We start from the raw sequence: 11,435 nt of genomic DNA on the forward strand, positions 1-11,435 counted from the left end.
AAGTACTTTTCATTCATTTATAAGACAACTAAATAATAGGCGTAAGTGAGCCCAATAACTTTCTACAACTGTGCGCAATGTTGTCTAGTCGTGTAGCTTGTTGACCGAAATCTTGACATTATTTGATCTAAAGAAACTTTTTACAGAGCTTATATCATGGTATATATTAGTTGTGTAACGTTTAACCGAAATGGACAACAGTTAATCCCTGACATATAAAAGTGTACATTACGTGAGCATAGTGGAGTTTTGATGAATCAACAGACAAATTATTGGTTAGGTAAAACCATGTAACCAATAAAGAAATCTTTTGATATCTTTAGTTTGTTATGGAAACTTTTAGTTTGCCTAGACAGTGATCGTCTTACCAAGTTTACTCGCACAAACTAAACGCTAATCGTCTCATAAGAATTCAATTCTGCTTAGCTTTCTCATGTTCCATATATTATAAATAAAATGGAAGTGGTATGCCTGAGACAGTGAAAACCAAATGGTATCTGTCGAACATGTAGGAGCAATGATTACTCAAAGTATCAACAAACATAAGTCTAAATATCCTTAGAAATCCTAATGAATATAACAAGGTTTAAAATATTTGCTGGTCATTTTATTGAATAAAATGTCTTTATAGCTTCTTTAAATTTACAACTTTGTTACATATGATGAAAAATCTATTTTTAGAATACCCACAACTTGTACATCGCATACTCTAAAAGGATGGATCATTTTAAAACGACCTGAAAATGCCGTCTTACTATATCTTGATTTCTACTGTCTAACTTTGTTCAGAAAGTTGACCGTAACGCATCATGAAGTAAATGGGTGCAAATATAGTCTTGACCAGATTAAGGTTAGTTATTATCAAATCTTATACAACCACTTACTTCAGATGACTAGCTATTACATAAATATATTTTTCTACATATCTGCTTATGTTTTAGGCAAATTACATGTATGATAGCTCTTTGAACGACTGAAGTTAGAAGGACAATGCTTGCATACATATAGGGCTTAACCGTTGAGATTGTCAATTAAAATTCCTATGCCTATGTACACTAAGCAAACGAAATATAGGGACTAATTATCGTCAGGATACAAAGGCGAGTATACTTTGTATCCAGTTAAATAAGCTAAAGTAGTTGTAACAGTCACTTAAAATTGTCCTACTGATAAGTCTTGTACTGTATCTCATTTCTGCTAGAACTTTAGCGAAATTCGAGTTCACATTCATTTCGGTTTGTAAAAAGGATTTTTCGCCATTAATGTAGTACAAATAAGGATTTTTCTGGCCACATAACATTTGTTAAGCCTGTTTTTTAAGTCTTGTATAATTTAAACTTATGAAACTGTTTTTGGAAATCTCAAATATTCATAAACCAGTTTCTTCATGGTAATATTGTAATCGCTAGAATTCCACAAAAATAAACGTTTTTTAGTTGCACACATATTGAGGATTGTGAAACGAAACAGACAACTGCTTTTATTCTATTGATGGTCTATTTTAATCTGTGAAAGTCAAAATGTCCCTACGAGAACGTTTTAAGTAAATCTGACGATTTTAGTTCTACTGAAAACCCGAAACTTATTTATCATAACCATCCAAATCATCTACCTAATCTTTTTGTTTTATTTTCCCTACGGGTTCTGCATAACATGAATGTAAATTATTAAGAGAAGTTCCGATTAAAGATAGCTAAATTTCTAGAGTATGGAATGCAGTACATTTCACACAATCGCATCACACAGTAGAAATTCTCAGGGGTTTCGAAAGGTGACATTTGATAAGGCTGATCACTACTTCAAAATAAAGCACTACATTAAAAAGATTTTATTCAGGAGAGATTCTTTTTTACGATTTACACACACATATATTACTTAAGTTGTATCGGTTTATTTATACCCACATGGATGTTTAAAAGAAAGGACTACAAATAAGCGTGAAATTTAAACAATCTGTAAACGAAACTAAAAGTATTTTTAGTACAATGTAAAGATGTTTCACAAACCTGATCAAAACATCTTATCAATTCCAGAGGATAAACGACTTCGCAGCAAGAAGCACAAGCTTTATTTGTGTTCATCATGAATAAGGAGACTGTCAAATATGTTTCAATCGAGACTTTATTTATTGAAAATAGTGATTTTCAGTATTTCGAAACTACGAGTGCGCGTTTTTATGTGCTCAATTTAGAAAAGCAAACAATCCGTAGAAAACAAATTTCGTGATACAGTCAAACATACAATTCAATAACCAATATGTTGGTCACAATCTAGGATCAACTGACTTGTATCTCTGGTAATTTTTATTTATGGAACAGAACATCTCTAGACCTTCTGTATCGATCTTTACAAATGTTCTAAACACGCTAAGAGTTACAAAGAGATTGTTTCTGCTAGTTTTGAACTGAACTTCAGAAATTTTTCACGGGATTGTAAGGATCATTCATGACGAATTAAATGGTTGTGGATCTGTGTTTATATGTTTTTAAACACTCAAGGGCGTAGATATTGTATATTAGTGGATTCATTTAAGTCGTTTAACTTTGGTTTCATATGTGTTTTGCCCTAGCCAAATAATCTGGCAGTTACGTCACAGAATATCGAACAGTTCACTGATCCTCTTCAGGTCCATGGACAACCAACTTTCGGGAGCTGATCGCACGCTACGAATTGGCCTATTTGGCGGTGGTTGCACTCTGTTTCTTGTACCTACTCGCGCTAATGTATTTCTTATTAACGTCGTTTGTGCTAGACGGTCATCAAAGTAGTCATAGTACCTGTTGGTCCACGTTAGGTATTATATGTGAACTACGACTTTGAAGTCAACTGTTTGGTCACACCTTATCTGCCTAACTCAAGTAAGCCTCCCACAATTATTCGACAGGCATCATCTACGTTGGTGTTCTACATATCTGTCTTCCAAATATTCTCTGGAAATAAACAGAGAATAGAAATTTGTAGGTATAATTATCAAGGTTCGACTTGATGGTTTCAAATAAATCGAGAGTTGGGTAGATTGTTGCAAATAAATTAAACTATTTGTAGTATCCCAAAAAGAAGAAAAGTTGACCTTTCTGACCTTTCGTTACTCAGTGTAAGCCACCGAACCAAAATTATTACAAACTTAAATAGTACGAAAGCACAACGTCAGAAACTTTAGTTTTCCTACTCATTGGGATAATACAAGTATAACAATTTATTTGGAGAAAGGCAATGTTTCTGTCCTCTAGTTGATGCTGAAGAAACTAGGAAGATTTAGACATAAGCCCGTGCTATCGATCTGGACAGAAATGAATTTGTCTCACGAATACAAGTGTTAGTAAATCTTACATAGAATTATATACAGATATTAATCATGTAAGATACCTTTCAACAAGAAATATTAAGCAAAATGAAGGATGCAGCTTTTGAGGAGAATCTGCAACTTAAAAACATTAAAAGGACTGGGGTCCTGAAGTGTTTCTGGAGTCATAGTGTGTCGGCGGAAATGTAGTGGCCTTGGGAGAATATGTTTAGTGTATGAGTTATTTTGAATTTCACAAAACTGATGGCAAAGCAAGTGGATTTGATTCCCGAAAAGTTCAATTGCTGCGTCAGGCTTCTTTTCATTAAAATCATCTTCATTTTCATAGTCACGCCAAGGCTAATCCAAGGCAGAAATTATGGATTGTGAATCATGATAAAGAAATACGACTTTGAATGTTGTAACGTTGTTCATGTGGTTTTTTCCCCACAGATGTTTTTCTCATTGGAACCCAATAATATTTATTAACCAAAAATATCTTATACAGATATAATATTTACTTAGTGAAAACCTTGTACAAAAAGACCCTTAAGTACCCACGAACCAAAATTTTATTATCAATCCACTTAATACTTATTATTACTAGTAAATTCATAAATATTTTCTGTTATTATACGTGCACCGCATTAAGACAGAGGGACTGCTAGCGTTCCAGCAGACATAACCAACTACGTGCAACCATTAAAACAGCAACTAAAATTCATCAGATTCATCGAACCAAGAACCTAGAAAGTGAGATCACTCATACCCACTGAATCAGACAAACGCTCACACGTCGTCATCAGAAATGATGGAGTACAACAAAATTTACAGACTACTTACGATGGTCCTTTTAAAGTCATCCGAAAAGACAGCAAAAAGTAGAAGTAGAAAGCCGGTAAACATGACATTGTCAGCACTGACAGAGTAAAATCAGCGTTTCTGGATTCCACCGAAAAATTGACAATTATAAAATCATCTTAATCATTAGCAGAGAAAGCATCAAACTAACCGCCTGCAACAAATATCACTTCACACTGAAGTTTCTCACTAACGGAAACCACAAGATCAGGAAGAAGAGTATATTGGACAGACTGATATGTAGCAACCACCATATTTATGTAGACCGAAATCCGAGATTATTCTTACGATACAAAAACTCCTTTCCCGTACTATTATCTTTATATTCATCAACAGAATAAACAATTTGAACCATTTGAACTCTGTCTTCCGATTTGAAGGGAGAATTGTAACGCCTCATGATGGAGGCCGAGATTCTTCGGAAGTCATGAGACCGATGCTCATTCTAACAAAGAGAGTAACGATTAATTTGGGTTCATTGAGTGTCTGGACAACGTGAGAGACTCGGAGGACCAGTCATATAGCAACGGAAATGAAGAGATACAACTTTGTAGTACTCGAAATGAGCGAAACCCATTGGACTCTAGCTGGATAGAACCGGTCAGGTTTGGGAGAGATGTTGCTGTACTCCGGTCAAGAAAATGCTAATGCTCCACACACAGAGAGACGCTCTGAAGCTTAAGAAACATAGGGAAACTGGACAAACAGCAGTACAAGCATCATCAACGCTAATGATCTACAGAGATCTCTCAAAAACAGGTTCCAAGCCTTACTGAATCTACTGAAATAAAAAGAAACTATGATGGAGGACAACCAGATAGGGATTAAAGAAGCACTAACTTCGACGTATCAGGAATCGCTGAGCCGCAACAAGCATCATCATTAAGAAAGGATCTGAAGAAACCCTGGACAAGATTGAAGAAAGGGAGAACGAGAAGACAGCAATTAACAACACCCAAACAAAAGCACAGAAAGTCAAGGCATAAGCTGAGTACACAGAAGCAAACAAGCAAGTGAAGTAGATCATCAGAGTCGACAAGCATAGATATGGGGAAGAGCTAGAAACGACAGGGGGAAAGCTGCAAAAGAAGGAAATATAAAACAACCATATGATACAATGAAGGAACTGGCAGGGAAATGTAGTGAGTCAGAGAGACCGGTAAAGGACAAAGAAGGAAAACCAATCACTAAAATTCGAGGACAGAGGAACCGATAATTGGAATAATCCAAGGAACTCTCGAATGGGTCAGCTCCACTGAACCCACCGGAGATACAAGTTGCACCTACAGACCTCCCTACAGATTTCATTTAACCAACGACCGAAGAAATCAGGATAGTCATCAGAAAAATCAAGAGTGAGAAAGCAGTAGAACCTGAAAGTATACCATTCGAAATGCTAAAGTCACACATAGGAGTAATTGCAAACATGCTCCAAGTTCTATTCAGGAAGATTCGGGGGGAAGAACAATTACTGACAGACTGGAAAAAAGGATATCTCGTCAAGATACCGAAGAAAGAAGGTCTGAGCAAATGTGAGAATTACAGAAGGATCACACTGTTGTCAATACCAGTAAAGGTTTTCAATAGAGTGTTGCTGAACCGGATGAAACACTCAGTAGACGCCCAACTTCGAGATCAACAGGTCAGATTCCGTAAGGATCGGTCGTGCACAGATTAAATCGCCACACTACGGATCATTGTGGAACAATCAATTGAATGGAATCCGTCACTATAAATCAACTTCATCACCTATGGGAAAGCATTCAACAGTATGGACAGGAGAACATTGTGGAAACTCCTTCGAGACTATGGTATACCCGAGATCTTCAATATCATACGGAATTCACACGACAGACTACACTGCAAAGACCTGCATGGTAGACAGCCAACAGATATATTCCAAGTGAGGAATAGTATCAGACAAGGCTGCCTACTCTCTCCTTTCCTTTTTCTTCTGGTGGTTGACTGAATAATGAAGAGTTCCACATCTCACGGAAGCACGGGACAAAATAGACAGGTTGCATGCAACTAGACGATTTGGACTCGGCAGATGACATATCTCTATATCTCATACAGACAAACGAATGCAGATGAAGACAATTGGTGTTGCAGCATTCCCGGAAGCAGTAGGCCTCAACACACACAAAGGATAAGGATGACTCTCAAATACGACATGGAGAACACCAACTTCATCATACTTGATGGCGGAACTCTGGAAGATGTAAAATCTTCAACGTACATGGGAAGCATCGTCGATGAACGTGGAGGATCTGATGCAGACGTAACGGTGAGGACTGGCGGAGCAAATATATCATTTCTACAACTGGAGAAAATATCGAACTCAAAACAACTTTCAACCAATATCAAAGTCACAAACTTCAATACGAACACCAAGACGGTCCTACTGTACGAAGCTGAAACTCGGAGAACTATCACAACTATCATCAAAAAGGTATAGTTATTCACAAACTGTTGTCTACACAAGACACTCAATGTCCGTTGGCCAGAAACCATCGGCAACAGTCCAGGTTCTATCTGAGGAGGAAGTTAGGAAAAGACGCCGAAAGTGGATAGGACATACATTACGAAAATCGCCAAACTGCGTCATGAGGCAGGCTGCAACTAGGAATCCTGAAGGGAAACGGAAAAGATGTCCAAAGAACACACTACGTCGAGAATTGAAAGTAGACATGAAAAGTATGAATAGCAACTGGAAAGGATTGCCCAGGACACAGTTAGATGGAGAATGCTGGTGGGAGGTCTATGCTCCACCACGAGGGGCAACAGGTGTAAGTATTCTTTATCGGCCCCAGGAATTTTCATTATGCCCACTTTCTACCTTCATGCAGTCGGTTGATTTATATATATATATATATATATAAGCTGTCATTTCAACCTAACACTTACTTATCGTATCGAGTTGCACATTTATTTCAAGAACAACTTTTTTTTATCTTTTTGTCGAACATGGATGTTTTAAGAAAAATACACCAATGTTCTGGATGGGAGAAACATAGTAAGCCCACCGAATACTTATTCTTAGTCTACTTGCTGCATTTTAAACATTTGACCCATTATATAAAATTGCGTGGGGGTCTGATTGAATGCTCGTCTGCATATTAATCTTTATCTATTCGCCCATCGGTTGCAAGCACAGACAATTAACAATCTATCAACATTCGATTAGCACTCATAAATATATATATGGATTTTCTAACGCTCACAGACACACTCACTTCTCTATGTGCTTGCGAATTTTACCAATTATTAACAATATAATATCCCCACAACTGGTGTTCTATCTTTTGAATAATCTCGAGTAAATTCATAAAACTAATAGGAGATTTGACGTGCGTAAATACTCAGTTAACGGGATATTATTTATTGGAGTCAGATATAGAGGACATAACTCTATAATTTTGGTGGACTGCAGTTAGAACAAGCATCTTTTTCCACAAAGTCCGCTTCATATTCTACAATCATATCACAAAAAATTTCACATTGGGGTTAATATTACAATTAATAACAATTCATTGGCTATTATAGTAAATCCATTCGTAACATTGGAATGATGGTTGTATATTCGCATGTTTAAACTCGTCGAATAAAGTATGATCGAGTTGAAAAGAAAACATGCTTCCTATACCTACGCTTCAAAGGTGACGAAATCGCTGGAATAATTAACCATAGACTTAATTCCGCGTTGAAAGTGACCTACCCAGCAGCTAAATTGACGACGGTGTGGGAAACAAATTGCTCACTCAAACAAACCAAAATCGATAAGTCCTCTTTTCTCAGTACCTCCAACTGCATTTACCAATTTACATGTACGTGCCGAAGCACATACATTGGAAGAACCGAGAGAAGAGTGCATATCCGCATTTCTGAGCATATTCCAAAGAAACTGAGGTTGCAAGGGTCCAGGGCTCTCAACAGTGCGATAGCTCGGCATTTACTCGACACCGGGCACAGCATCGACATTTCTAATGCCTTTAAAATCATTAGTAAACAAAGAAGTACAACTGCTCTCCGGTTTGCTGAGGCGATCGCGATAAAAAAACTCAAACCGGACCTATGTATTCAAAAAGAGACAGTGATAAACTTATTACTACCTTGGTAACCCATTTTTGTTTTGTTTCAGTTTTTTTTTTATTAGTTCAATTTTGGTTAATATTCAGTTGTTTTTTATACCCAATTCTTAAACCACCCTTTCTCTCACACATTTCCGCTCATTTGTCTCTCCTAATTATATGAACTATCCAAATCTTATTCAATTATTACGTAACCCACCCTAATTGTTTTCAACTACGTCTATAAATTATTCAATCATTACGTAATCCCACCCTAATTGTTTTCAACTACCTCTAACATAATCACATTTTGATTTTATCTGTCTCTTAACTCCACTCAACTATTACGCCACCCTTTATCCTAATACCTAATAACCTCTGACCTTTCCTTGACCATAGATATATATATACATATACATTTATCATCGATGACTTTTGTTATTCCAATCCTTTACATTCCCTTATGTCAGTTGTTCCATTCTATTTATTACCCTAATGCTAAAACTCTAATGCATATTTGGTTGTAAGCAGCTGATGAGAAACCACGAAATATAATGAATTCATATTATTCTGCATCAATATTTGTTCTATCTTTATTTAAATTCATAAAGGGAACTAACTGCATGAAATGTTTAAACTCAGTTAACAGGAAATTATTTATCGGATTCAGATACATAGATGAAATAACCTCTACAAACTATATTGTGCACCAACATGGTAATTATCTCAATTATGATTTGAGTTATTGCTAATAAACTCTAGATTTATAAATCTACATCGAGTAACCTTGCTGGAAAAAAGTTGACTCTCAGAGGAACTACTAACAATTAATTCACAACCGCTTATCTTACAACGGAATCTACGACCATAGAGATCCCTGTAGAAGTTTTCTGATTTTCGAAATGTAAAATTTTATAAACTATCAAAAAAGTTGTAATAAAAAATTTAGTTCCAACTCATTCATTTTCTCTCAAAGAAGCTATAAAGAAGTCAGATGGAAGCTTGTAAATTCGTGTCATATATTGTAGCTTATGGTGTGAATTTCGAGAAAACAGATCATCATGATTTAATTACAATTGATCAACACAAACGCTATACTAAGTGATACATTTTGCAGTATAGAATTAACTAGAACAGTAAAGCAAAGCCAAAGCAGTATAGTATTTAACAAGAATAAATAATTTGCTGGTATAATCTTGAGAGCATTTTGGATGATTTCAAAGTAACTTTTAATTACAAAGTGATGTTACTCAGGGAGGTGATCAGTAGTTTTATAGTAGAACAATCATATCTTATGATGAGTATAATGCCACTGAGTCAAGATTTAATGACTCGTATTTTCAGCTGCAGTCAATTCATGACTTCTTTATCAAATCTACAACGTATGATATTATTCAGATTGGTTTCTTCATAGAAAGCAGATATCAATAACATTTCATTGTCTTTGGGATAATTAAAATATTTTAAGCATAACGGAGAGATTCCAATCACGGTTTAAAAATATGAGTTTCAGATTAAATCATACATTGTAAAATAACTGATATACCACTTCCTTTACACGTTGGACATTCCGCAGGTGGTAAATATCTATAACATGAAACAATAAGTCACTTTTATTCATGTAGTTACGGTTGAATCGATATTTATTTTGATATCGTTACATAAACTGAATATCTTATATCCAGGTAGCGTTTTATCTCAAACACTCATACTTTTATTCAGGGACATGGACCATTACCTGGTGTTTCAGATAATTTGAACAAGATTAATAGTTCAGTCACTTTGAAGCTAATCAGTCGACCAATCTTAAGAACCGTTGAACACGATCTACACATTTAATACTCGTACTACGACTGTTACATTACCCGATTTCAGATAAGTTTATACGAACAATAATCACGGCTTATTGCGATGTTTAGCGAATAAAATGTATTATTTGTCATAATTTTAGATAGTTGCTAGTAGCGAAATACTTTTGTACTATTTAGGACTCATTACATAAACACATCCATCCCAAGGCTTTTTATACTAAGGCTCGAACACTGTATATTACTTTAAGCGTCAACGCGCTATACTCTAAGCTGCTCAATTCAGATATCAATTAACTTCTTTAATGGGTATGGTAATGGTGAATACCAGCAACGGGAAGATACAGACTTCTGTGAATAACCACAAGCACTATACTCGCCTTGATTTACTCCAATAAGAGCGATTTACTGATCCAGTAAAATAATGCTACTAAAATATTGACTTCCTGAATACAATAAAACAAGAGTGAACGTTAATAAGGACGACCGAATGAAAAATAACTAGCAGTTCGTCTAAAAATCATCCAATTCAGTAGTAGATAAATTTGCAAGCGACAGAAAATTCAGATAATAAGGCATACCACGACCAATTAATCGCAGTAAGCGCAATTATATATAAAGTAAATCTGCATTCATTTACTTTAAGTATATTATTCTATTAGAAGTCAAAACTATATCATTTTACACAAAAGCAACAAACTACATCTAGATTACGTTTTTTTATGCGTCATCGAAATGTAACTAAGGTGAGAGTGAGAAAGCAATCAACCGAATGAAAAAATGAGCTACTTCATAAACATAAGCGATAGGCTAAATCGCAGCTACTGTATTTTCTGGTTGTTCGTATGCAACGTCAGCTCAATCTCCAGCAGTTTTTCAAATGAAACAAATAATTCAATGCATATATGACTATTAGGCGTCTTCAATCTGTTATCCGAATACGAGACGATTGACAGAGAATTTCTTTTTTATATGATGGACTGAATAAAAAGCAAGTTCTATTCGAAATAATTAGGGCAGTGTCACCATTGGTATGTCGATGAAACATTCAATGACTCAGCACTTTTTTGTTCAGATCTACACAATTCATGCTATGAACTCCAATACCATTATTTTATCGGTTAACAGTGGAATGAAAGACGAAAATATGAGTCCGTTCGTGCATACTATCAACAAATTGAACAAACCGCGCCCTGTTTTAAATCTATGAGTCACTATAAATGATTATGAATATTCAGTGAAGTCACTCATCCAAACACAGAAATTCGTTAATGCTCTGAAAAATAAACCGGGTCCAAATGAAATGAAAATCGGACAGTTCGTTGTAGGAATAGAGTAATAGCAAATAAAAAGGAAGTAGCAGTACAGAATAAACTGGACGTAGACAATTATGAAAACAGATCGATACTACAC

This window comes from Schistosoma mansoni, chromosome 4, assembly GCF_000237925.1.
Source record: "Schistosoma mansoni strain Puerto Rico chromosome 4, complete genome".
In the NCBI taxonomy this organism is placed as follows: domain Eukaryota; kingdom Metazoa; phylum Platyhelminthes; class Trematoda; order Strigeidida; family Schistosomatidae; genus Schistosoma; species Schistosoma mansoni.